The sequence below is a fragment of the Girardinichthys multiradiatus genome, chromosome 21, assembly GCF_021462225.1.
Source record: "Girardinichthys multiradiatus isolate DD_20200921_A chromosome 21, DD_fGirMul_XY1, whole genome shotgun sequence".
In the NCBI taxonomy this organism is placed as follows: domain Eukaryota; kingdom Metazoa; phylum Chordata; class Actinopteri; order Cyprinodontiformes; family Goodeidae; genus Girardinichthys; species Girardinichthys multiradiatus.
The window spans coordinates 39,400,699-39,427,045 of NC_061813.1; the positions used below are offsets into that span (position 1 = coordinate 39,400,699).

The 26,347-nt window shown below is 37.8% G+C and overlaps 1 pseudogene; it reads right to left on the bottom strand.

Moving 5' to 3' along the window:
* Positions 1-15,364: 15,364 nt before the first annotated feature.
* Positions 15,365-16,058, bottom strand: LOC124858183 (annotated as a pseudogene).
* Positions 16,059-26,347: the final 10,289 nt, after the last annotated feature.

A 26,347-nucleotide genomic window follows, 5' to 3' on the forward strand; every position in this document is an offset into this window, starting at 1 on the left:
AAACCAGAAGTTAAGGCAAACAAGTGATAATGTGATGCTGAGCGAAGCTCTGGCTGGGGGCCACTCCCCAAAGTGTAGCTCAGTGGGACACAGGCAGTCATAAACGTCCTCCAAGCAAAGTTGTAAACCCAGAGGACAAAGGATCATAAACCTTTGTCGGCAAGCTAGTAAGTCACGAAGTTGAAGACAAAGAAAATGGTTGATTTTCACCATAAGGTTATTATAGCAGTCCAGTTTCACAGCGCACCTGCGCTCAGGTGTTCGCACAGTAAAACACAACTTGCGAGACTCGGCGGCCTCCAAAATTCAACAGCAGTTAAGTTTAAAAAAAAAGGTTGCATGCACATACAATTCAGAACACATTAGACTATAAGTGGCGAATCTACCCTGCCCAGACTACTTTACTAGAAATGAAATAATAAAACAGAACGGAGTTACTTGGTGGAGTCTTCCTTCTGGGGCGAGAGTGAGAAAAGGAGGGGGGAGTTACTGCGCGACCGCAGTTAAACCCAAGAACAGCGGTCAATCTTCGTCCTCTGGCCTCCTTGGCGAAAGGGGAAAATATGATCTGACCGTTAGTAGTCGACTGGAACAAAAACAAAGGTGGCAATCCGTCTCCTTGAAACCTCTGTGAGGGTTTTTTATTCTGTTACGTGTTAAACCCACGTCTGCAATTGGTAAAGTGAAATTTCTGGCCTTCTTATTCCAGAAACGTCTTTTATGAATTTTTCTTTTTCGTTGGCCAACGAGGAGAATGAATGAAAATCCATGTGGGATCTCTTCTCCAGAATGCTGCTTCAGTTGCGTGGTAACCGCGTCTTGGTCCCAAGCTGAAAACACCTCCTTAAAGGGGTCACCTCCCTAAATAGCCTCCTGTGACGTCAGACTTGGGACGTCCCCGTCCTATCAGCCACGGTGCCCGCTGGGATTTGTAGGAGCCGACTATCCTGCGGTACAAAATGGCCGATGACATTGGAAAGGCATAGTAGCATCCAGCAACGTGCAACACTTATATTCTAGGTTCTTCAAAGTAGCCACCTTTTGCTACTTTGCTCCGCACACTCTTGGCATTCTGTTGATGAGCTTCAAGAGGTCGTCACCTGAAATGGTTTTCACTTCACAGGTGTGCCCTGTCAGGTTTAATAAGTGCGATTTCAAGCCTTATAATCAGAATCAGAATCAGCTTTATTGCCAAGTTCGTACATACAAACAAGGAATTTGACTCCGGTACACTTTGCTCTTTGGTTTTGTTTTTGCATTACAGAATATACATATTTACAATGTACACATATCTAATAAAAAGGTGAATTTGCAACATCTGTATGCTGTTGTTTTGTACTCTATTGAATGTTCAACAGAGAAACAGCCTGGGGGAAGAAACTGTCTCTGTGGCTGGTTTTAGTAAACAGTGCTCTGTAGCAACGGCCTGAAGGTAAAACTCTAAACAGTTTGCGTGCAGGGTGTGTGGGGTCTGCAGAGATTTTAGCAGCTATTTTCTTGACCCTAGACCTGTATAAGTCCTGGATGGAGGGAAGGTCAGCCCTGATTATTCTCTCTGCAGTCCTGATTATTCGTTGCAGTCTGGACCTGTCCTGTTTGGTGGATGATCCAAACCACACTGAGATGGATGAAGACAGGACAGACTGAATGATGGCAGTGTAGAAGATGACCAACAGCTCCTGTGGAAGGTTGAACTTCTTGAGTTGCCTCAGGAAGTACAGTCTCTGCTGGGCCTTCTTCCGAACAGTATCTATGTGTGAAGACCATCTCAGGTCCTCAGAGATGGTGGTTCCTAAGAACCTGAAGTGGTCCACGGCCGATACAGTGTTGTTGAGGATGGTGAGGGGGGTGTATGGGGGTGGTGTTCTCCGAAAGTCCACCACCATTTCCACAGTCTTGAGTGGGTTCAGTTCAAGGTAGTTCTGACCGCACCAGTGTACCAGCCGATCCACCTGCTGTCTGTATGCAGACTCATCACCGTCCTGGATCAGTCCAATGACAGTGGTGTTGTCTGCAAACTTAAGGAGTTTCACGGACGAGTCCGATGAGGTGCAGTCATTTGTGTACAGAGAGAAGAGGAGTGGGGATAGAACACACCCTGAGGGGCACCAGTACTTATTGATCTGGATCGGGAGAAGATGCTCCCCAGTCTCACCTGCTGCTGTCGGTCCGTCAGGAAGCTGTTGATCCACTGACAGGTGGAGGCTGGGACGTTGAGCTGGGTGAGCTTCTGGTGGAGGATGTCTGGTATGATGGTGTTGAAGGTGGAGCTGAAGTCTACAAACAGGATCCATTATAAATGGGGTTGGGACCATCAGTTGTGTTGTGCAGGAGGTGGATACAGTACACAGCTGTTAGTCCTACTGAATAAACAGTTAGAATTTGTATTATGGCAAGAAAAAAACAGCTAAGTAAAGAAAAACAAGTGGCCATCATTACTTTAAGAAATGAAGGTCAGTCAGTCCGAACAATTGGGAAAACTTTGAAAGTGTTCCCAAGTGCAGTCACAAAAACCATCAAGCGCTACAAAGAAACTGGCTCACATGAGGACCACCCCAGGAAAGGAAGACCAAGAGTCACCTCTGCTGCGGACGATAAGTTCATCCGAGTCACCAGCTTCAGAAATCGCAGGTTAACAGCAGCTCATATTAGAGAACAGGTCAATGCCACACAGAGTTCCAGCAGCAGACACATCTCTAGAACAACTGTTAAGAGGAGACTGTGTGAATCAGGCCTTCGTGGTAAAATAGCTGCTAGGAAACCACTGCTGAGGACAGGCAACAAGCAGAAGAGACTTGTTTGGGCTAAAGAACACAAGGAATGGACATTAGACCAGTGGAAATCTGTGCTTTGGTCTGATGAGTCCAAGTTTGAGATCTTTGGTTCCAACCACCGTGTCTTTGTGCGGCGCAGAAGAGGTGAACGGATGGACTCTACATGCCTGGTTCCCACCGTGAAGCATGGAGGAGGAGGTGTGATGGTGTGGGGGTGCTTTGCTGGTGACACTGTTGGGGATTTATTCAAAATTGAAGGCATACTGAACCAGCATGGCTACCACAGCATCTTGCAGCAGCATGCTATTCCATCCGGTTTGTGTTTAGTTGGACCATCATTTATTTTTCAACAGGACAATGACCCCAAACACACCTCCAGGCTGTGTAAGGGCTATTTGACCAAGAAGGAGAGTGATGGGGTGCTGCGCCAGATGACCTGGCCTCCACAGTCACTGGACCTGAACCCAATCCAGATGGTTTGGGGTGAGCTGGACCACAGAGTGAAGGCAAAAGGGCCAATAAGTGCTAAACATCTCTGGAAACTCCTTCAAGACAGTTGGAAATCCATTTCAGGTGACTACCTCTTGAAGCTCATCAACAGAATACCAAGAGTGTGAGGAGCAGCAATCAAAGCAAAAGGTGGCTACTTTGAAGAACCTAGAATATAAGACATATTTTCAGTTGTTTCACACTTTTTTGTTCAGTATATAATTCCACATGTGTTAATTCATAGTTTTGATGCCTTCAGCGTGAAGCTACAATATTCATGGTCATGAAAATAAAGAAAACTCTTTGAATGAGAAGGTGTGTCCAAACTTTTGGTCTGTACTGTAGATGACAAGCAGTGCAAAAGTTCAATTAGTCAGTAAATAAATGTGATAATGCAAGAAAAATCAGAAATACATACAATAAAAATAAATGTTTCCAGAATACTTTAAATGTTTTCATAATTAAAAAAATAAACTTATAAACTAATGGAAAAATCATAAGTTAACAGTCAAATTGCTTTATTTCAAAAGCATATATAATTATTTCGGTATTTATTCAATTATGTCATACTCCTGGATCCAGCTTTAACCATCCATCTCAGCAGAGACCCTCTATAACCCATCAAAGTCAGCTGGTTGAGGAACATTGTCATAGTCAAGGTGATTGGTCTGCAGTTGGGCCGCTGTGTTGGTCAACCAATCAAATGTCAGGCTATCTGACAAACCATGGTGACAGTTTATATGATTTCATCATGTACTCTTGAAATAAATGTATAATTTTAACACATGTTTTCAAGTTTTAAATACTGATTTACATGTTTAATTATTTAATAGTATGTTTAAGAAAATATTGACCATAAAACATTAATATATCTTTATTAAATCAAATGTTAGTAAATATAGTTTATTTGATCTACAGCTAATTACAGTTTTATTTAAAATGTCACATATAGAAATAATTATTTGACAAACGTTTTGGATTGTGGCACAGTTCTCACTGCTTTCGATTACGTAAACATACGTGACGGATTTTCTTAATAGGTATTTCGTAAACAGTAAATCCTTCAGCTGACATTAGCATACTTTATTGTATGAGGAGAGGAGAGGAGAGGAGAGGAGAGGAGAGGAGAGGAGAGGATCTTTGGTAACTTTAGTAAAGAAAAAGAGTAATTCAGGATTTTATTAGTAATTGATAAGAACATAACAGAAAGAAAATGAAAAAGGTTAAATTTGTTAAATTGACTCACCACTCAAACATAGCGATTGGTTGCTGAATGAATAAAGCAACTGAAAGATTTTACTCAGTTAATTTATAAAGATTTTTCACACAAATAAATCAACTTGTAAAATTTTATTATTTCTTCTGAAACTAAAAGTTTTAATTTCTGCTTCTTAAAACGAGGGCCACTGTCTCCATGAGCTTTCTGATCTGATTCGAATCCGTCTAAAGTATTTCTGCCCAGTACTGACGGCACTTGTCAGGCTTTGCTGAAACATTATCATTGAAACAGTCTGAAGGAAGCTGTTAAGATTAATATCATTGCTTCATTGATCTTGAGCTTATTTAGCAGCTTATGTACAGTTCTCATCACTAATAATTAGGGGATGTGACAAACAGGCATCCACATCTGTTACTTTAAATACTTATTTCAAAACTTTCAACACACTTTCATCATTTTATGATCGACTTAATTTAACTGTCCTGTTTAATTACTGGACTGACTCTGAAACACACTGAATGGATTATGTTGAAATCAATTTGAAAAAATTTAAGAAAATAAAAATGAGATCCATGTCTTTATAACACCTTTTTGCACATAACTTGTCATTAAAATGTTGATAGAAAGAAAAGTCCTGCTCTTTATTTGCATTGCCATAGGCTCTGGGAACAGCCATTCTCGTGACTCCTTGAATCGGACCAATTACGTTGTACATAGCACACAGGAGACCCGCCCCCTGCATGGAGTCACCCCCCTTCAGTCTGTAGATGCCTACTTGTTTCATCCACTCAATGATCAGTTTTCACATGACACCTCTCAGGTGTGTCTCATTTTAGAGAGTGGTTAGATCACAGTTAAAGGAAACAAACACTAACATGTTCAAATCACGCTCACACTGAGCCAGGTTCTGGTTCTGCTGAAGGTTTCTTCCTGTTAAAGGGAGTTCTCCTTTCCACTATCACCACAAGCATGCTCAGTATGGGGGATTTATGCTCTATCATCTGTCCACTGTCCCCTGGAATGAAGGTCTTCAGTATTGATATTAATCAGCATTAACATATTTAATGTAATAATTATACAACAGGAAACAGTTGAAGTATTTTATTACTCTTTGTGGTCGTGCTTTGGCAGCTTCTTCTCAGCTGGCGCTGTGCTTCAATAATAATAATACTAATACTAATAATCTTTAAAAAGAGTTGTAAAAGAATGATGTTTTAAAGTGAGAAATATTTGTTGTGCAGATGACTTGCCTCTGACCTTTCCTCTGCAGTGTGTTCAGGGTAAACGATTCTCCAGGGGCCTGAGCACCTTTTAAAGGTTCCAGAAGAGTCAATATACAGGTCCTTCTCAAAATATTAGCATATTGTGATAAAGTTCATTATTTTTCATAATGTCATGATGAAAATTTAACATTCATATATTTTAGATTCATTGCACACTAACTGAAATATTTCAGGTCTTTTATTGTCTTAATACGGATGATTTTGGCATACAGCTCATGAAAACCCAAAATTCCTATCTCACAAAATTAGCATATCATTAAAAGGGTCTCTAAACGAGCTATGAACCTAATCATCTGAATCAACGAGTTAACTCTAAACACCTGCAAAAGATTCCTGAGGCCTTTAAAACTCCCAGCCTGGTTCATCACTCAAAACCCCAATCATGGGTAAGACTGCCGACCTGACTGCTGTCCAGAAGGCCACTATTGACACCCTCAAGCAAGAGGGTAAGACACAGAAAGAAATTTCTGAATGAATAGGCTGTTCCCAGAGTGCTGTATCAAGGCACCTCAGTGGGAAGTCTGTGGGAAGGAAAAAGTGTGGCAGAAAACGCTGCACAACGAGAAGAGGTGACCGGACCCTGAGGAAGATTGTGGAGAAGGGCCGATTCCAGACCTTGGGGGACCTGCGGAAGCAGTGGACTGAGTCTGGAGTAGAAACATCCAGAGCCACCGTGCACAGGCGTGTGCAGGAAATGGGCTACAGGTGCCGCATTCCCCAGGTCAAGCCACTTTTGAACCAGAAACAGCGGCAGAAGCGCCTGACCTGGGCTACAGAGAAGCAGCACTGGACTGTTGCTCAGTGGTCCAAAGTACATTTTTCGGATGAAAGCAAATTCTGCATGTCATTCGGAAATCAAGGTGCCAGAGTCTGGAGGAAGACTGGGGAGAAGGAAATGCCAAAGTGCCAGAAGTCCAGTGTCAAATACCCACAGTCAGTGATGGTCTGGGGTGCCGTGTCAGCTGCTGGTGTTGGTCCACTGTGTTTTATCAAGGGCAGGGTCAATGCAGCTAGCTATCAGGAGATTTTGGAGCACTTCATGCTTCCATCTACTGAAAAGCTTTATGGAGATGAAGATTTCATTTTTCAGCACGACCTGGCACCTGCTCACAGTACCAAAACCACTGGTAAATGGTTTACTGACCATGGTATCACTGTGCTCAATTGGCCTGCCAACTCTCCTGACCTGAACCCCATAGAGAATCTGTGGGATATTGTGAAGAGAACGTTGAGAGACTCAAGACCCAACACTCTGGATGAGCTAAAGACCGCTATCGAAGCATCCTGGGCCTCCATAAGACCTCAGCAGTGCCACAGGCTGATTGCCTCCATGCCACGCCGCATTGAAGCAGTCATTTCTGCCAAAGGATTCCCGACCAAGTATTGAGTGCATAACTGTACATGATTATTTGAAGGTTGATATTTTTTGTGTTAAAAACACTTTTCTTTTATTGGTCGGATGAAATATGCTAATTTTGTGAGATAGGAATTTTGGGTTTTCATGAGCTGTATGCCAAAATCATCCGTATTAAGACAATAAAAGACCTGAAATATTTCACTTAGTGTGCAATGAATCTAAAATATATGAATGTTAAATTTTCATCATTACATTATGGAAAATAATGAACTTTATCACAATATGCTAATATTTTGAGAAGGACCTATATTGATTGAGAAGGAGGGTAGAAAACTGAGATTTATGGTTTAATACTGTACATCTGAATCCAGAAACTGAACTTTGTTTTAGACATTTTCCACTGTTAGATAATATTTGGTAAATAAAATGCAGATACAAGAACAATATCTTTCAGGGGCGGCACCAGTGTCCTGTTGGGAACAGGTAGAACAACTGAGAGTGTGCACCATTTCATTTACTGTGATGTCAGCAGACACACAAGATAATGACAACAAAGTGAGCACCTGTAAGTTACCAGAAAATATGTTTTTATCTGCTTAAGTGATTTCGAAAGAGCGTAAAGATCAAATAACAAGCAGGAAGTTAAGATGTCTAATGCTGATTTCAGGCAGAACGTCACAAGAGATAATCATCAGCCGATCATCAGTGAATCATCAGTGTTGTTTAAGTATGTTTATTTCTCTAAACGTATTGTTCTGGTGTTGTACATTTATTGTAATATAGGTTTAGCCAGATTCACTAAGTGTGTTGATTATATAAAAGCTCAACTAGGAAGAAAATTTGAACATTGGCAATACTTAAAAACTCTCTGCACTGTTGTTATTCTCAGCATCTGTTTCACTTTATTTATTATTGTCCCCAAAAGGACATTTTCCTTGCAGCCTGGTGAAAAACATAAAAAACACAAACACAGACATGATCATTCTAGAAAATTGTCACAAACAGTAAGAAAACTCCAGGGAAAATATCAATACAAATATTAATTAAAACCAATCAGACAAAGCAATCACACTGTGACGGAGCAGTTCTGTCCCTTCCGTTGAGAGAACGCACACACCTGTTCACACCCACACATCGCAATGCATGTACCTACACACCCATTCAATTACATGTCCCTCGCAGTATATGACAGCTACCGCCAGATTGCTTTACACATTCATCTTTCCTTCTTGTAGTCCGTGGCGACCAAGGGTGCACACTTGGAGGCGCACGTAGAAATCGGTACTCATACATTCACATTTAAACATAATGATATAAGTTTGTACTCACTCATGTAGCGTTGTCCGGTTGCCTGTGGCAGCTTGAGCAAAAGTGGGCGTAACGCTTCGTCCTGTTTATAAAGGAAGTCGGTACTCTTCCGTCAGAAAACTTAATGGTAGATTATTTTTAACTAAAGAAAACCAAGAGCGTCAGAATGAAAGGAAGAAGTTAATATTGATTGTTCTTGGGGTTATTAATGTGTTGGTTTTTCTGCGTAGTAAAATAAATGATTAATTGTTGGCTGATCTGATTGTGTGGTGGGGTTTAGGGTTTATAAGAAGAGCTTCTGCCTCTGCTGGTGTCAGTCTGGCCTGGTTACAGAGGAGGTAATGTTGATGGGCAGCACTAAGATAAAGATAAGATAAGGAGTTGTAAATATCATGTATATATCAAGTTTTTCCTCTCATCTTTTCTGCTACTCTGCACTTCAGTTTTTGGGAGGTGTGTAAATAAAAACCTCAACCTTCAGATGCTGACATGCCCTCTGTGATTTTTTCCACTTTTTGGAGTCAAGTTGATGGTGTCCAGGCCCACCACATGGGCAACTAGAAGGAACCCACGACACACACCCAATCTCATTTTATATGTATCTGAATAATGGCCTGAGTTTTTCCATCTGTTGGTCTGTTGTTCATAAATGTTTCTGTTAGATCTGCTAATTTGATACCTATAATTTTGTTGGACTGTTTTACTTTTTGTTACACTGTGATTTTGTCTCCTACTGATAGATTGCTGAACCAGGTGATAAAAACAAATGTAAGGACAGATGCTATCATAGAAATGTAGAAAATAGTCATTGAGTTTTTACAAAAACCAAATTGATTTAATTTTCAAAGGAAGCGCAATCTTAAAAGAGCTTTTTTAAGAGCTCTTTTAAGATTGCACTTTGCAATCTTAAATTGCACTTTGCTAACCAAAATTTTTACAAAATGTCAGCTTCTTGTCAATGACAACATCCAGTTACCTCTAGCACAGGTTCCCCTTTAACAAGAGCTAGATGTGGTGGACTTGATTTCTTCCTAAAATCTATACACATATGTTTGGTTTTGGTGAAATTTAGCTTTTAGTAGGTTAGTCATCTGACCAGGTGAGTCATCCTCTTCCTGCAACAGGCTGGTAAAGTGTTACCCGCAAACTTCAAAATGTGTCTTCCTGTATACTGTGTCCTGCAATGGTTTGTGTACAGGATCTACAATAAGGAAGAGAAAGTGCACAGCAAATTTGAAATTGCAAATTTAACACCCTCAGAGTTAAAATGAACACTTTCCCAGGATTTATATGGGAACCACTGGCAAAGTGTTAAATTAACACTTTTTATTTAGTTAAAATTATTAACACTAGGCAGTGTTGCTTAACAAACTCTTACAGTGTTAAATATTAACACTACAGGATGACTTAAAATTATTAACACTGTGACAGTGTTGTCTAACAAACTCTTAGTGTTAAATATTAACCCTAACCCTTAAATATTAACACTGTGACAGTGTTGTCTAATAAACTGTTACAGTGTTAAATATTAACCCTAACCCCTAACCCCTAACCCTAACACCCACTACACAACCGAGGACGTTTAGAAAAAATATTTAAAATGAATTGGCTACTTAACCTAAATTGTTCAAAACTATATTTTAGAGAGAAATTTAGTTTAACGTTAACCCACAATGTCTTAATATGACATGAAATGTACGCTAACGTTCGGGCAGGTCTGCTTAAAGTTAGCAAAAAACGGCGACGAAAACTTGTTATAAATGCCAATAAATTTTAATCTGTCCCCAAATTTAGAAACGAGTCAGCGTAAACACATTTTAATAAAAGTAGCAATTTGATTTGTGAAATTTTACTCACCAGTCTCTCCTTCTCATGTCTCATGTCCCTAAACATTATTTTACTAAATCTGATAACTAAGGGTGCTGCACGGTGGCGCAGTTGGTAGCACTGTTGCCTTGCAGCAAGAAGGTCCTGGGTTCGATTCTCAGCTGGGGGTCTTTCTGCATAGAGTTTGCATGTTCTCCCTGTGCATGCGTGGGTTCTCACCAGGTACTCTGGCTTCCTCCCACAGTCCAAAGACATGCCTGTTAGGTTAATTGGTCACTCTAAGTTGCCCTTAGGTGTATGAATGAGTGTGTGCATGGTTGTTTGTGTGTTGCCCTGCGATGGACTGGCGACCTGTCCAGGGTGGACCCCGCCTCTCGCCCATAGACTGCTGGAGATAGCCTCCAGCTTCCCCGTGACCCACTATGGAATAAGCGGTAGAAAATGACTGACTGACTGATAACTAAGAAAAGACCATTAAGCCCCATTTCTCCAGAAAGTTTTGTCTCTTTTCCTAAATATTTCCTTAATATTTCTTTAAATATTATTCTAATAAATAAAGGCAGCTAATTAAACACCGTTGAGAATTAGTCATCCAGAAGGTTGGTTTTATTCAGCAGATCATTCTTTAAAACATTATTTTATTAAAATAATATTTTATCTGATATTACATTGTGAATGGTTGTCTAATGTTTGCAGATTATTGCCTAAGTTGGTTCCAAGACTAACTTAACTTCACTTCCAGATTCTTCAAGATAATCCTTGGTTCTCTGTTTGTTTATATTGTACATAGTCCATTAGTCTTCATTATTCTTTAATTCTGCTTGGTACTTTAGTTGGATTGTTTTAGCAAAGTAAAGAGTTTGTTGATTGAAATATGTTTGACTTTGAGTTGACTTATTTTTGTTAATAAATTCTTGTATTTTAAGAAATTGTGTGAATTCATTCCATATATGTGCAGAGTTTATGCTGTTCAATAATGTCAGAGCTCGTCTCACACCTTTCTATTCTGTCCTAATACCATCGCCTTAATGGGCTGGTATTCACAGGACAACCCTTAACAGACCCAAATATTATTTAATAAAATATTAAAATATTAATATTAAAATATTAAACATTAAATAATATTCTCAGATTCATATTTACAACACATAGAAATGTAGAAAATAGTCATTGAATTTTTACAAACCAAATTGATTTAATTTTCAAAGGAAGCGCAATCTTAAAAGAGCTTTTTTAAGACCTCTTTTAAGATTGCACTTTGCAATCTTAAATTGCACTTTGCTAACCAAAATTTTTACAAAATGTCAGCTTCTTGTCAATGACAACATCCAGTTACCTCTAGCACAGGTTCCCCTTTAACAAGAGCTAGATGAGGTGGACTTGATTTCTTCCTAAAATCTATACACATATGTTTGGTTTTGGTGAAATTTAGCTTTTAGTAGGTTAGTCATCTGACCAGGTGAGTCATCCTCTTCCTGCAACAGGCTGGTAAAGTGTCACCCACAAACTTCAAAATGTGTCTTCCTGTATACTGTGTCCTGCAATGGTTTGTGTACAGGATCTACAATAAGGAAGAGAAAGTGCAGCCCAGAGAAGAACCAGTAGAGGAAAATGCTCCATATGACATAGAACCATTCAGCCAACATGCTGGGATCTGCCAGCAAGTATCTAACACCCGTACTCGTACTTGTCGTCTTCTGTCAGGAGATATAGTCCCTCCAGTGTGTCCTCAGCCAACCCCTGGGCCTCCTCCTGGTGTGACGTGCCTGAAACGAGGGAGGCGTCCAGGGGGCATTCAAAACAAATTGGCTGCGAACCGCCTCAGTGCATGTTGTACGTCTTGGCTGAAGGGAGCCAGCAAAACCACGTAGTCTGCAAAAAGCAGAGACGAAATCCGCTGGTCTCTAAACCAGACTTCCTCTGGCCCTTGGCTGTACCTAGAATTCCTGTCCATGAAAGTTAAGAACAGAATCAGGTGGAGAACATTATCCACTAGAGCGCAATGTCTCCAACATCCCCTGGAATCTGGAAAAAGCTCTCCCGGAGGTATGAGTTAAATACATCCTTGACAGTGTGCTGTGCTAGACGTCCCTAGCAGACCCTCACCACACGCTTGGGCCTGCCAAGTCGGTCCGGCTTTCTCCTCTACCAGCGGATCCAAGTATTCACCAGGTAGTGATTGATAGACAGCTCAGCCTTTCGTTTCTTGCTGACAATCTTTTATTTATTTATGAACATCACACCTGACACTTTTTTCACCTATTACAACCTTTTTAATCTGATATGTGAGAATGTGTTGCCTAATACACTCAAAGTTTTTCAAAATAGAATAGAATAGAATAGAATAGAATAGGTCTGTTTTGCCTCTTCATGAGGATAATTTGCACTCAAATACACAAGAAAACTAACCCCAAATAAAAAGCCTAAATTAAGGACGCTCTTCACTGAAAATAAACATCTGGTTTGGATTGCATCAAGTCCAAATGGAGACTCATTTCAGAGAATAAAGAAGCTGAAACATCTTCACTTGCAGACCTGGATTGTCAACTGCTCACCAAGTCATTTAATGTTGTGTTCAAACCATCTGTGTTATAGTAGCTCCTCTAGTCTCCATACAACTCTGACAGAGTTTTGTAATCATTGATTTAATTAGCGTGCACCTCCAGGTTCAAAATATGAAAGGTTCTTAAGGTCCAGACTCTATAGTCATTTTCACTATTTACAATTTCCTTTACAGAACACTGTCTTTCCTGAAAGTGTGACTCACCATATGTTCTTGAATGTAATCTGGAAACAGTATCTGGAATGTATTGTTGACACCTGATGCGCTGTGCTGTTGTCACATCAGGTTTTTAAATAATGTTCTTTACATTCCCATTTCACACATCATCAACCAGTGGAAAGGTAACTGCATACCTGTTGATCAACACAGTGTAGTGAATCATCATGTTACTCAGCTTGGTGTAAAGGTTTAAAACAGTAAGCAGTGCATGATCACACAAAACAATTATTGCTTAGATTTTAAATCTAATCAAGAGGCTGGCACTGAAATTAAATGTCATTTTAAACTCTGACCTGACTGACAAATAGTAATAGTAAAAAGTAACATTTTAGACATGGTAACCTGTAAAATAGTTGTGTTGAACATGTTTTACTTGCCTTTGGTAGATTTAGGCAGACTGCATATTTGGTTATGTTGAAATAAGATCACAAAAATGACTCAAGTCCTGGTTCAGATCTCGAAAGAACCCTAACAATGTAGAACCCTAAACGAGAACCAAATATCCACACTGTAACAGAACCTGACACCTTGACATTAACAACTTAACATTCTCTACCGTGACGTGAACAAAGGAAGATAATTACTGCGTATCTTTTTAAGAATCCAGACATACTATCAGTGTGACTCCAGAAAGAAACTAAAAAGCGTCAGCTGTGTCTAGACTTTCAGATGATAGGCGATTATAGAACATCAGTTTGTCACATACCAAACCAGTGTTTTAAGTTAATACTAATCATTGTAAACACAAGTCTTATCCGACCTGCTAAGATCCTTGGATGTTTGGGTTTTGGTTTTCATTTGTGTTTGTGTTTTGGTCATTTCTTGGTTTATTTATGTCCTATAGGTCTTGCCATATTCACTTCATTTGATAAGGTTTTTTCATACAGGTAATTCTCAGGTTAAATTTCTCACTTATTTCTTGTTTTCTGCCCTCTGTGTATTCTAGTTCGTTCTTTTACATTCACTGTTAGTCGTTCCCTCTTGATTTGTAGGTCCTTTGAGTCTTAGTTCAGCCCCCTTTTTTTATTCATTAGTCTCCCTTCCTCATGTTCCCTGCTTTCATTGTGCCACAACTGTTCCACATCACTGATTAGCTCTTCTGGTTGCTTTGTCATTTTCCACCCCTGCCTCAGTATTTAAGCTTCTGGTTTTTCATTGTTCCTTGCTGGATTCTCCCGTTACTCTCTCCATTACACTTCCTGTTTCTCTGTCTGTCCTCCATGCCCTCTTTTCCCTGATCAAGACCAGTAAGTTTTATCAGTAAATCATTCACTATGCTCAATGTCCAGCTCAAAACCTTCATAACATGACAGGCCCAGCATTTGTTTTCAACTTATTTGTACCAGTTTTGTTAACCTGATCTAAGTATTTTTTCAAAATTCAACAACTTTCAGATCAAACTTAACTGAATTTCTTTTAGTAAACAAAATTATTCAAATTAGAAGGAAAATCATTTTAATGACATGGGTTTTGTTCAGTTTTGTGGTTTAAGAACCCCAAAAAGGCATTTTATTTCTCACAGGCCAGGAGAATGAAAACTACCGTTTCTATAGGCCTATGCAGTGCTGTCACTGCTCTGGGTCTAATAATCCTGCTTCATGTAACAGGCAAATGGGGGAGGGGTTGTGCAAAAGTAAGACCCGTTATTTAGACATTTGTCTAAACATGTAATAAATGAATCTGCAAACCTAATTAAATGGAGTTTAAACGAAAATTCAACATGGAAGACTCACTACCCAATCAACGGCAGGTCCACACTTCTCCTCGGCCAATCATCTCCCAGGGCATCACTTTTAAAGACCTTCTGCATGGAAGACACCGCTCTTCTGCTGAGCTTCAACCCTCCTCCACCTCTTCTCCACCATAGACTCCCAACTCCTTCCATTCCAAGGCCTACGCCACCACCAGGATCGGAACCCAGGGGGGAAGACGTACCTAATCATAATCCTCAGATGTTTATTCAAACCCACTTCATCCTCAGCGTTTACGTCTTCCTCAGGGGTCCAAGCGCCAAAGAAATAATCTTTCATTAATAAACTCTTTAGCCGCCATCTTGTTGCTTCTCCATTATGTGAGTCTTTCCAGGTTGAAATGTAATTTATGCATTTTCATAGAATAGAAAATAGGAACGCCAGCTAATACAGCTCAGCCTCAAGCATATTGAATCATTTTAACTGAGAAAAACATTTACCTAAATGTAGACAAGTACTGTACATTAAGGTACCTCAAACCATACAGTTTGGTTTATGAATCAAAATTTTTATCAAGGATTACAAATTTTGTTTAAAGTTATTAACAATGGCTTTAGCACAACAATCATGTTGTTTAATTCCTGATAAGAATATTTAAAAACCTCCTGATACGCTGCACAAGTGAAGCAATGAAGCTGTATTGATGTTCATGTACAGGATGAGCAGCTTTTCTTGCTGCTTCCACCTCTTCATACATTTCATTGGTGTAGTATGTTCCTCCGTTTGCTGCCACCATCTCTTCAATCTTCTTCAACAGCTCTGTCACTTGATCTCTGTCGCTGCTGGTGTTTTCAAAAACGTGGAATCTGTCTGCATTTTTGGATGACCCACTGAAGCTCTGAATCACCTTAAAGCACATAATCTTGAATGCTTGAGTCAAGGTCTCCACCTCAGGTAAACAGAAGAATTATGAACTGGTTTGATTTTCAACCAAACAACTCCTGCAGGGCTTCCACTGAATTTCCCTCTTCTCTGGTGAATCTTCCAGCCTGGATCACCAGCAGGAAAACATGAGGACCTGGACAGGAGACCTGGACACATCTGACTATTTATCTTTTAATGAACTCTTCTGTTTTGTCCGTGTCCAGGATTCCAGGTGTGTCCACTACAGTAATTAACCTAATTAAACAAGTAGTTTTTTCTTTCTGGCAGGTTGTAGTCACCAACTCTGCAACTGGACAAGATTCAAACCGATCTTCTCCTAAAATGGTGTTCCCAACGGCACTTTTACCAACATCTGTTTTTCCAATCATCACAAGTCTCAGCGTTTGACCTGCACCACATTTATAAACACCTTACCTGTATGACAGAGAAATACATTATTAGGTCTAACGAGCCTAACAGACAAGCATGCATTCATTAGCAGGGTGTTTCTAATATTTTATCATCTTGCCTTTGACTTTAACAAGGCTGATTTTCCTGAAGACAAACTTCAATTGAAGTTGGACTTTCTCTGACATCATTAAATGATGCCCAACTTGAGAGTAAAAGATATTACTCCACTTACTGACCACTAATCACACAAAAAGTGCTTCAATTTCCTTACAGCTATATAAATAAGCCAAAGAGCCCAATGGGTCAGCCGTATGTTTGGAGGAGGAAGATTGGCACATACACTGTAAAGATCATCAGGTCTATGGTGAGTCATGGTGGTGGCTCAGTAATGCTCTGGGACCGCCCTCAGGTGGAAAGCTGGAGGGGGCGGCAGGCTATAAATTCTGGCCAAAATATATTTACTTTCATTTAGCCTCACATCACATTTGAGACACAACATAGAGTTGTTTGGGCTTAAACCTGGTAAGCAATCAATTATTTGTTTTTCAATTAGGTCTGCCTAATATATCATCTAAAAAGGGTTTTCTGTCATGCATTTCATATTTTACTTGATGGAGCAGCTTATAGAAAGACGTACATAAACAAATTAGCAACTTTTTATGTCTGTGTTCTGATGTCATTCTGATTCTAACAAAACAATCCATGTAAAAACATTTGTTTTTTTATTTCATTTTATTTATCCTGTTCGCTCATGGAGATGACCTGCATCGTGTACGGATGACTTTGGAAATGTGCAGCAACAGGCATTTTCTGTTTGAAATCAAGAACTGAGATCCAGATCAAAGAGATGATCTGATAAGGACTGTAAATGACATGACAAAAAAAACAACAGACACGTGTTAAAACTATTTTTAAAAAGTGGATTAAAGGGACGATTATGCATTAATGTTAATTCAAAAGCAAAACATACTAAATCAGACTTTACTTTAAATGCTAATAAATAACTCAACGCCTCTGAGATTTAATTATGATAATAAAAGATTATATTTTTTAATTTTAATCAGACAGTTCTCTAAACTGTTGTGACTAAATGCATTTGTTTCCCAGTAAAAGGTTTTAAGTTCATCCAATCTCTTTACATTGTTTTTACAGTTTATCACACAGAATTAAAAACTGTTGACACTAAACACTCCATAAAGTTAATTCGAACTATGACAGCTCATACAGGTAAATACAGGATAACCGTATAAGTTTTCAGCTAAACCTAAATGCTTCAATCAGAGAGAGTGATTAAACAGAAACAGCTTGAATTAAAATTACATGCTGGGAAGAATGAAAAACAAGTTACTTAAATATAAGGTCCACAGCTGTGGAAATTATGGTCCATGAAGATAATAGATCCAGAACTCAGAGAAGGGAGCAAAATCTTCACCTGTGAATATAACAAAACTTTAATGGCAAACAACCATCAGGACCAGGAAACAAGAAATCAAACAAGAAGTGACCTGAAAAACAAAACATTTGAAAAATAAAATAGGAAACTAAATGATCAAATAGTGTAATAAAACATACTCGTAGATACCTGCTTTACCCAGGACCGGGTCACAGGGATAGCAGACTTAGTAAAGACGCCCAGACTTCCCTCCACCCAGACACCTCCTCCAGCTCCTCTGGGAGGAGCCCAAGACTTCCCTTACGGCCTTACAGCCACAGCTACGGTTGGCAGCATCGACAACAGAGGTGGAGAACATAGTACAGGGTTCACAAGAAAAACAATAGTGTGCTTGGTTTTAACATAACTTTATTCTTTCATGAGTTATTTACAAGTTTCTGACCACTTATAAAATGTGTTCAATGTGCTGCCCATTGTGTTGGATTGTCAATGCAACCCTCTTCTCCCATTCTTCACACACTGATAACAACACCACTGTAATAGTGATTTCTAAGATTATTGACCAGTTTACTATGGTGGTGATTGTAGAGTGTACACTGGTAAAATGTCTGTAAGACCTCCAAGTCAATGGTCAGGCCAGATGATGTTTTACGGTTTCTTTAATAAGCAGATTCAGACACAAGGTACGGGTGTTTGTGGTTCTACAAAACAGAACACACAAATAAAACATTTGTGTATAATTCATTGTAATCACAGCTTCCCATTAGAGTAGATTACATAAAATATTACAGTCACAAGCTGCATTTTTTGTCTGACTATTTGGCCCAAAGGCCTTTATTTGTATCCTGAACTATATTTGGTAACAAATGAAATATACCATTTAATCATTAGTCTAGTCCCGTGTTTCAACCACGTATAATGTGGAGATCAAGTTAGAAAAAGGGCACTAAATATGATATAAATCACCAACTCAAGGTAAAACTTAGCTTTGTTAGCCATACCTTCTATTACGTAAAAAGAGGAAACAGAAAATGTCTAGAACAATAAACCTAATTAACAATTTATCCTTATAGAACAGTATAGGCTACACAACTCACCAGTCTTATGGACGCACAGTCTCAAAGATACTACATAAACTATATCCAAACTCATCTTCTGATGATTCTCACTTCTTTGTTTTCATCTACTCCTAACATCACCCTAGTGGTGAGCTCGAAAACTGCACCACAGTCCTGCCTGTGATAGCAAAATAAGTGTGAATATTGTCTTTTTTCATATTTGTAGGGGAAATTAACTAAAACAAGTTCTTGAACAGTAAATTAGGTTGCAGTTTAAAGGAGAGTAATGGTTTCGTTTTCAAATCCATGCACCAGAGAGCGCCATAGAGTCAGGTTTACCAGTATTAGATGTTGCTGACAAACCTGAAATAATAACTGGCTACAAGAATCTAGTCATTCAGTCGATTCTGGAATTTATGTCTCAAGATATTCAACACATAGAAAGATAACACTTTAAGTAAAGATTACAGAGAAAACATCAAGTCTAATATAGGCCAGCAACAAAAAATTAAATTCAAGAAGAATCAAAACATGTCAACTTAAACTAAGTTTTCAAGAACCTATTAGACTGAAAGCCAAGAGAAACCTGGCTATGCTTGGCTGGCCCAAGGTTTCCTGGACTATTCACCTGGTGGCAATCAATGGCTTTTTTGTTGATACATGTTGTTGATAAAAATTTCAAATTTAAAAAGGTTATTTGGTTTCCAGATATTCAGACAAGAAAACTACACATCTAAAATAAATAACCCAAACTGATGCAGGTGCAGAGAATGGTGCTATTCGCTCATCCCTTCTGTTTCTCTGCCTGTGTTCCTCATCCTGCCTTCCTGTGAGTTTTTAAGTGATTATTATCAAATCCTCACTATGTTCACCGCAAGTTCTTCTATGAGTTTTGGCCCTTTGCCTAACCTACACATCCCGACAGTTTTTATTAAAAAAAACATTTTACCTCAAGTTAGAATGTCAGGATGGGTTGAGGTCAGCATCAACGGCCATAATCGATTCTGTGGAAGAGATTACAAATAGTTTAGATAGGAAGAAATATGGAGTGGGAATATTTACTGACTTAAAAAAAGCCTTCGATACTCTGAATCATAAAATATTATTTAAAAAACTGGAAAGATATGGCACTGGGGGAGTGGCTTTGAGTCGGATTCAAAGTTATTTAATGAAGAGACACCAGTATGTGAGGATGGGTGTTTGGGCTTTGCTTGTTGGGTCCCACAGTGATCTGTTTTGGGTCCAATGTTGTTTAATTTATATATTAATAATATTTGTAATGTATCCAAGTTATTAAACTTAATTCTATTTGAGGATGACACCAATATATTTTACTCTAGTGATAGTTGTAGTGATTTAGTATACAATATAAATGATGAACTTCTTAAACTAAAATCATGGATGGATATCAAGACATTATCTCTGAATTTTAATACAACTAAAGTAATGTTCTTTGGAAATTATAAGGACAACTTAAACTGAGTAATGAATGTAACTGGTGTTGATATTGAGACCATGTCAGAAACTACATTTTTGGGAATAACTATTGACAGCAAATTGAGCTGGAAACCACACATACAAAGTAAAGTTTCTAAAAGCCTTTCAATTATTAACAAGTTTAAATAGTTCTTGGAATATTATGCACTATGATTATTGTATTTTACATTAGTTTTGCTGTACTTAACCTCCTGTATAGAAATCTGAGGCAATAACTATAGAAGTTTAATTTAATCCCCTCTTTATACTCCAAAAACGTGCTGTGAGAGTTATACATAAAATAAGATTTTGTGATCACACTAATACTTTATTTTGGCAGTCTAAATTGCAAAATTGTTTTGATTTAGTAGATCATTATACTGCGCAACTCCTATATAAAGCAAATAATTACCTACTAACACCCAAAAGCTCTTTACACAGAGAGAATGGGGTTATTATCTGAGGGGCTGTGATAACTTTAAGGTCCAAGCGGTGAGAAACACTAGGAAATGTGTGTGTGTGTGTGTGTGTGTGTGTGTGTGTGTGTGTGTGTGTGTGTGTGTGTGTGTGTGTGGGTGGTGTTGGAACCGATTGGGTTCGCAGCTCAAGCTATATCCAAATATTCATCAATTTAAATCAAGATATAAAGAAACAGTTTGGTCACAATACTTGGTTATTGGCAGGGGGGTCTGATTGGAACTGTAATTTATATTTATATATTGTGGTCATAATAACAATATATTGACTTTATGAATTATTTTATTTATGTATATTATTATTATTGATTTAATATGCTATGTTGATATGACTGAAGATTTAGTTACTAAGCTGTAAATGGCAGCAATCATGTAATTTCTTAAGGAATGGGAATGGGGGGTCGGAGTAAATCTTTTCTCATCCCACTCCTTTCCAAGTCATTCTTCTTCTTATTATTATTGTTATTATTATTATTAATGTATTCTGCAGTACACCCTACTTATATTGTTTTTGTTTTATATGTGTTTCTTACTGGTTTGGAATAAACCTTTAAATAATAAAATGTCAGATATAATTTCACTGATTGAATGAGTAACAAAACATGCTGAACTTGTTCACGTTCTTCTAATTTTTCAATTGTACCTGTTTGTAATCTGTGATTACTATAAAGAAATAAGAGTTTAAATTTCATATATTAATTCACGGATCAGTATTTAAAGTTACCCTATGATAAATGAATATATGTCATTTTAAAGCTTATTGAGGTCCTAAATTAATAGAATAGTGTTATGATTTGGGGTTGTTTGGTTTTTGGTTTCATGTTTTTTCCTTATATGTTTTTCACTGCTCAACTTTTGAATCATGCTTCTGTTTATTATTCTCCTGTTTATGCTTTTGTTTCATGTTTTTCTAGTTATAGTTCTATTGGTTTGTTTCCTTGGATTTGTGTTCTGTCACGTTTTGTTCTCTGTTAATTATCTTTATCTGGTTCACCTGCTCCAAACTAATCTGTCTCCTAGTTCCACCTGGTTTACACTCCATAAATACACACCTGTTCTGTCATTCGGCGCGGAAACATTTCTCAGATCATGTCTTGTTTTTTGATCAATTTAATCATTTTTGCTTAGAATTCCTTGTGTGTTAAATAAGTTTTTTAAAAGTTGATTGTGTTCCTGCTTAGACGGGGGTCTTTCCGTGTGGAGTTTCCATGTTCTTCTCATGCAAGCATGTTATTTTATTTTTTGATCATGCCAAGCCTGTCTCGCCTGCCCGTTTGTTGCTTTGTTCCTGCCTCCTGCTGTGAGTGAGTTTCTGTTATTAAACCTTTTTCACTTACCATCACGCTGCCTGCTCGTCTGCATTCTGGGGTCCTATATCTGGCAAACCATAACAGAATAGGCTTGTTCATATTTAGAAACACTTTGACATCTGACCTCTCCCAGGTCCTAAAGGACCTGATATTTTAATGAATTATGGGTGCCACCAGCATGGATCATAGCTGGGTGTTTGTGCGCCCCACAGCCTTTCAGTCAGCATATTTCCAGTGGTGAGATGTATGTCATATGTCTGCCAGTCAGCAGTAATGTTCGTCTGCAGCTCAATGTCTGGAAATGCACACATTAGACCACAAAGTGACTGCTAACACAGCAACAACATTTACATTAGCAGATGAGCTTAAAAAGTTTTATGTCACTGATTTGATCACTGGTTTGAAATTGAATTGTGATTTTAGAAACATAAGGTTTACTATATTTATAATGTTGGGCTAAATGAGGACAGAGAGGTTTAATGAGCACAAAGGACTTTATAAACTTGTTTTTAAGTTTAGAGTAGAAACCAGAAAACTTGATGACTAAGAACATTTTGAAGAGATCTTATGATAAATGAAGTACATTTGCTCAGTTAAAATTGTAGTTATTTTTATGATATTTTACAATCTACTCCAATTCGTTAGTCAGTCATTTTCTACCGCTTATTCTATAGTGGGTCGCGGGGAAGCTGGTGCCTATCTCCAGCAGTCTATGGGCGAGAGGCGGGGTACACCCTGGACAGGTGCATTTGATACAGTCGATCATAATATTCTCTTAGAAAGGCTGGAATATGCTGTAAGGATCAGGGTAACAGCGCTAGGCTGGTTTAAATCTTATCTGTCTGACAGATTCCAGTTTGTTCATGTAAATGATAAATCATCTTTAAACTCCAGGGTTAATTGTGGAGTACCACAGGGTTCAGTACTTGGGCCCTGTGCGTCGCTAAGACTGTAAATCGGAGAAGCTTAGTCCACAAGGCTGAAGGAAGTCATTGCATGTCATAACAGATTTAGATATTAACCGTCATTAATTTATCTTATTTATATTTAAGTATATATAACTTTCAGTTTTGATATGGGCTACATAGGTAGTTGCATATAGTGTCATTGTGGGGCGCTGACTCATTATTTTCAATAAAATAGAGCAAAAAATGTCCATGGTCTCTTACTGGACAATAATTAAATCATCATTAGTTCAAATTGATCCAACATAATCATCAGTAAACATATCAATTGAAATCATGCTGTGTTTGGCACTGGATGGTTGTCTTGGGTTTGATTAACAGTCTCTAGACACTTAATGTCTTCCTCTTCTATCTCCACCCTCTTTCCTGTCAAACTACTTCAATAAAGGTCACATTCAAAAAGAAATGAAACAATAATGATCTAATCAGAAAACAAACTATCTTGAGCACCACTTCAACAAGCAGTTATAACAGTTAATTTACCAAATATTTGCTTGTAGTTTAATGTGAGGTTTACCATATTTCTGATGATTGGACATCATTTAAGAACCAACAGCACTCTAAGGCCAGTCTGAAACCATTTCTGGTTAATAAATTGTTTACTTCAGATTAGCGCATGAGTGTAGGGGTCTCCCTCTTAAAAGAGGAGGTCGTCATATTTAAAAAGGATACTTATATTCTGTCCTTAACTAAATAGCCTCATCAAGTCTCATCATGCTGCCAACATTCATACAACAATAAGTAGATCTTAACAAGATTCAATGCACAGGTAACAAACTGATTTTAATCTAATTTTTCTTGTAATAATATTTAATTGTGTATATGAATATCTTGAATCATTCTTAAAATATACTCACACCACACCTTTTTGTGTTTATGTGCTTTTAATGATAATATGCTGTAATATTATACCATGATGCTGTTTAAACTGGTAAAATGTTTGTTTCATGCTAAAATCTAAAGAAATCAAGTGTCTGACATTTATTAATTAATTTACGGTTAACAGATAAAAAATTAAATTAAAGCACTTATATTTTTTTATTTCTATATTTTTTTAAGTTTTAATGATAAAGTATAACTAAAGAATAATTAAAATGTACATAAAATTTCAAAATATGCACCATGAGTGGACATATTATTACTTTACAAGAAAATATGCCTTATGTTATAAAATAAAATCTACGTTCAGTTATTGTTTCTGTAGATTATTTTACATATTTTCATGGTAAATGTAATCATTTTTGCTTAGAATTCCTTGTGTGTTAAATAAGTTTTTTTAAAGTTGATTGTGTTCCTGCTTAGACGGGGGTCTTTCCGTGTGGAGTTTCCATGTTCTTCTCATGCAAGCATGTTATTTTATTTTTTGATCATGCCAAGCCTGTCTCGCCTGCCCGTTTGTTGCTTTGTTCCTGCCTCCTGCTGTGAGTGAGTTTCTGTTATTAAACCTTTTTCACTTACCATCACGCTGCCTGCTCGTCTGCATTCTGGGGTCCTATATCTGGCAAACCATAACAGAATAGGCTTGTTCATATTTAGAAACACTTTGACATCTGACCTCTCCCAGGTCCTAAAGGACCTGATATTTTAATGAATTATGGGTGCCACCAGCATGGATAATAGCTGGGTGTTTGTGCGCCCCACAGCCTTTCAGTCAGCATATTTCCAGTGGTGAGATGTATGTCATATGTCTGCCAGTCAGCAATAATGTTCGTCTGCAGCTCAATGTCTGGAAATGCACACATTAGACCACAAAGTGACTGCTAACACAGCAACAACATTTACATTAGCAGATGAGCTTAAAAAGTTTTATGTCACTGATTTGATCACTGGTTTGAAATTGAATTGTGATTTTAGAAACATAAGGTTTACTATATTTATAATGTTGGGCTAAATGAGGACAGAGAGGTTTAATGAGCACAAAGGACTTTATAAACTTGTTTTTAAGTTTAGAGTAGAAACCAGAAAACTTGATGACTTAGAACATTTTGAAGAGATCTTATGATAAATGAAGTACATTTGCTCAGTTAAAATTGTAGTTATTTGTATGATATTTTACAATCTACTCCAATTCGTTAGTCAGTCAGTCATTTTCTACCGCTTATTCTATAGTGGGTCGCGGGGAAGCTGGTGCCTATCTCCAGCAGTCTATGGGCGAGAGGCGGGGTACACCCTGGACAGGTGCATTTGATACAGTTGATCATAATATTCTCTTAGAAAGGCTGGAATATGCTGTAAGGATCAGGGTAACAGCGCTAGTCTGGTTTAAATCTTATCTGTCTGACAGATTCCAGTTTGTTCATGTAAATGATAAATCATCTTTAAACTCCAGGGTTAATTGTGGAGTACCACAGGGTTCAGTACTTGGGCCCTGGGGCGTCGCTAAGACTGTAAATCGGAGAAGCTTAGTCCACAAGGCTGAAGGAAGTCATTGCATGTCAAAACAGATTTAGATATTAACCGTCATTAATTTATCTTATTTATATTTAAGTATATATAACTTTCAGTTTTGATATGGGCTACATAGGTAGTTGCATATAGTGTCATTGTGGGGCGCTGACTCATTATTTTCAATAAAATAGAGCAAAAAATGTCCATGGTCTCTTACTGGACAATAATTAAATCATCATTAGTTCAAATTGATCCAACATAATCATCAGTAAACATATCAATTGAAATCATGCTGTGTTTGGCACTGGATGGTTGTCTTGGGTTTGATTAACAGTCTCTAGACACTTAATGTCTTCCTCTTCTATCTCCACCCTCTTTCCTGTCAAACTACTTCAATAAAGGTCACATTCAAAAAGAAATGAAACAATAATGATCTAATCAGAAAACAAACTGTCTTGAGCACCACTTCAACAAGCAGTTATAACAGTTAATTTACCAAATATTTGCTTGTAGTTTAATGTGAGGTTTACCATATTTCTGATGATTGGACATCATTTAAGAACCAACAGCACTCTAAGGCCAGTCTGAAACCATTTCTGGTTAATAAATTGTTTACTTCAGATTAGCGCATGAGTGTAGGGGTCTCCCTCTTAAAAGAGGAGGTCGTCATATTTAAAAAGGATACTTATATTCTGTCCTTAACTAAATAGCCTCATCAAGTCTCATCATGCTGCCAACATTCATACAACAATAAGTAGATCTTAACAAGATTCAATGCACAGGTAACAAACTGATTTTAATCTAATTTTTCTTGTAATAATATTTAATTGTGTATATGAATATCTTGAATCATTCTTAAAATATACTCACACCACACCTTTTTGTGTTTATGTGCTTTTAATGATAATATGCTGTAATATTATACCATGATGCTGTTTAAACTGGTAAAATGTTTGTTTCATGCTAAAATCTAAAGAAATCAAGTGTCTGACATTTATTAATTAATTTACGGTTAACAGATAAAAAATTAAATTAAAGCACTTATATTTTTTTATTTCTATATTTTTTTAAGTTTTAATGATAAAGTATAACTAAAGAATAATTAAAATGTACATAAAATTTCAAAATATGCACCATGAGTGGACATATTATTACTTTACAAGAAAATATGCCTTATGTTATAAAATAAAATCTATGTTCAGTTATTGTTTCTGTA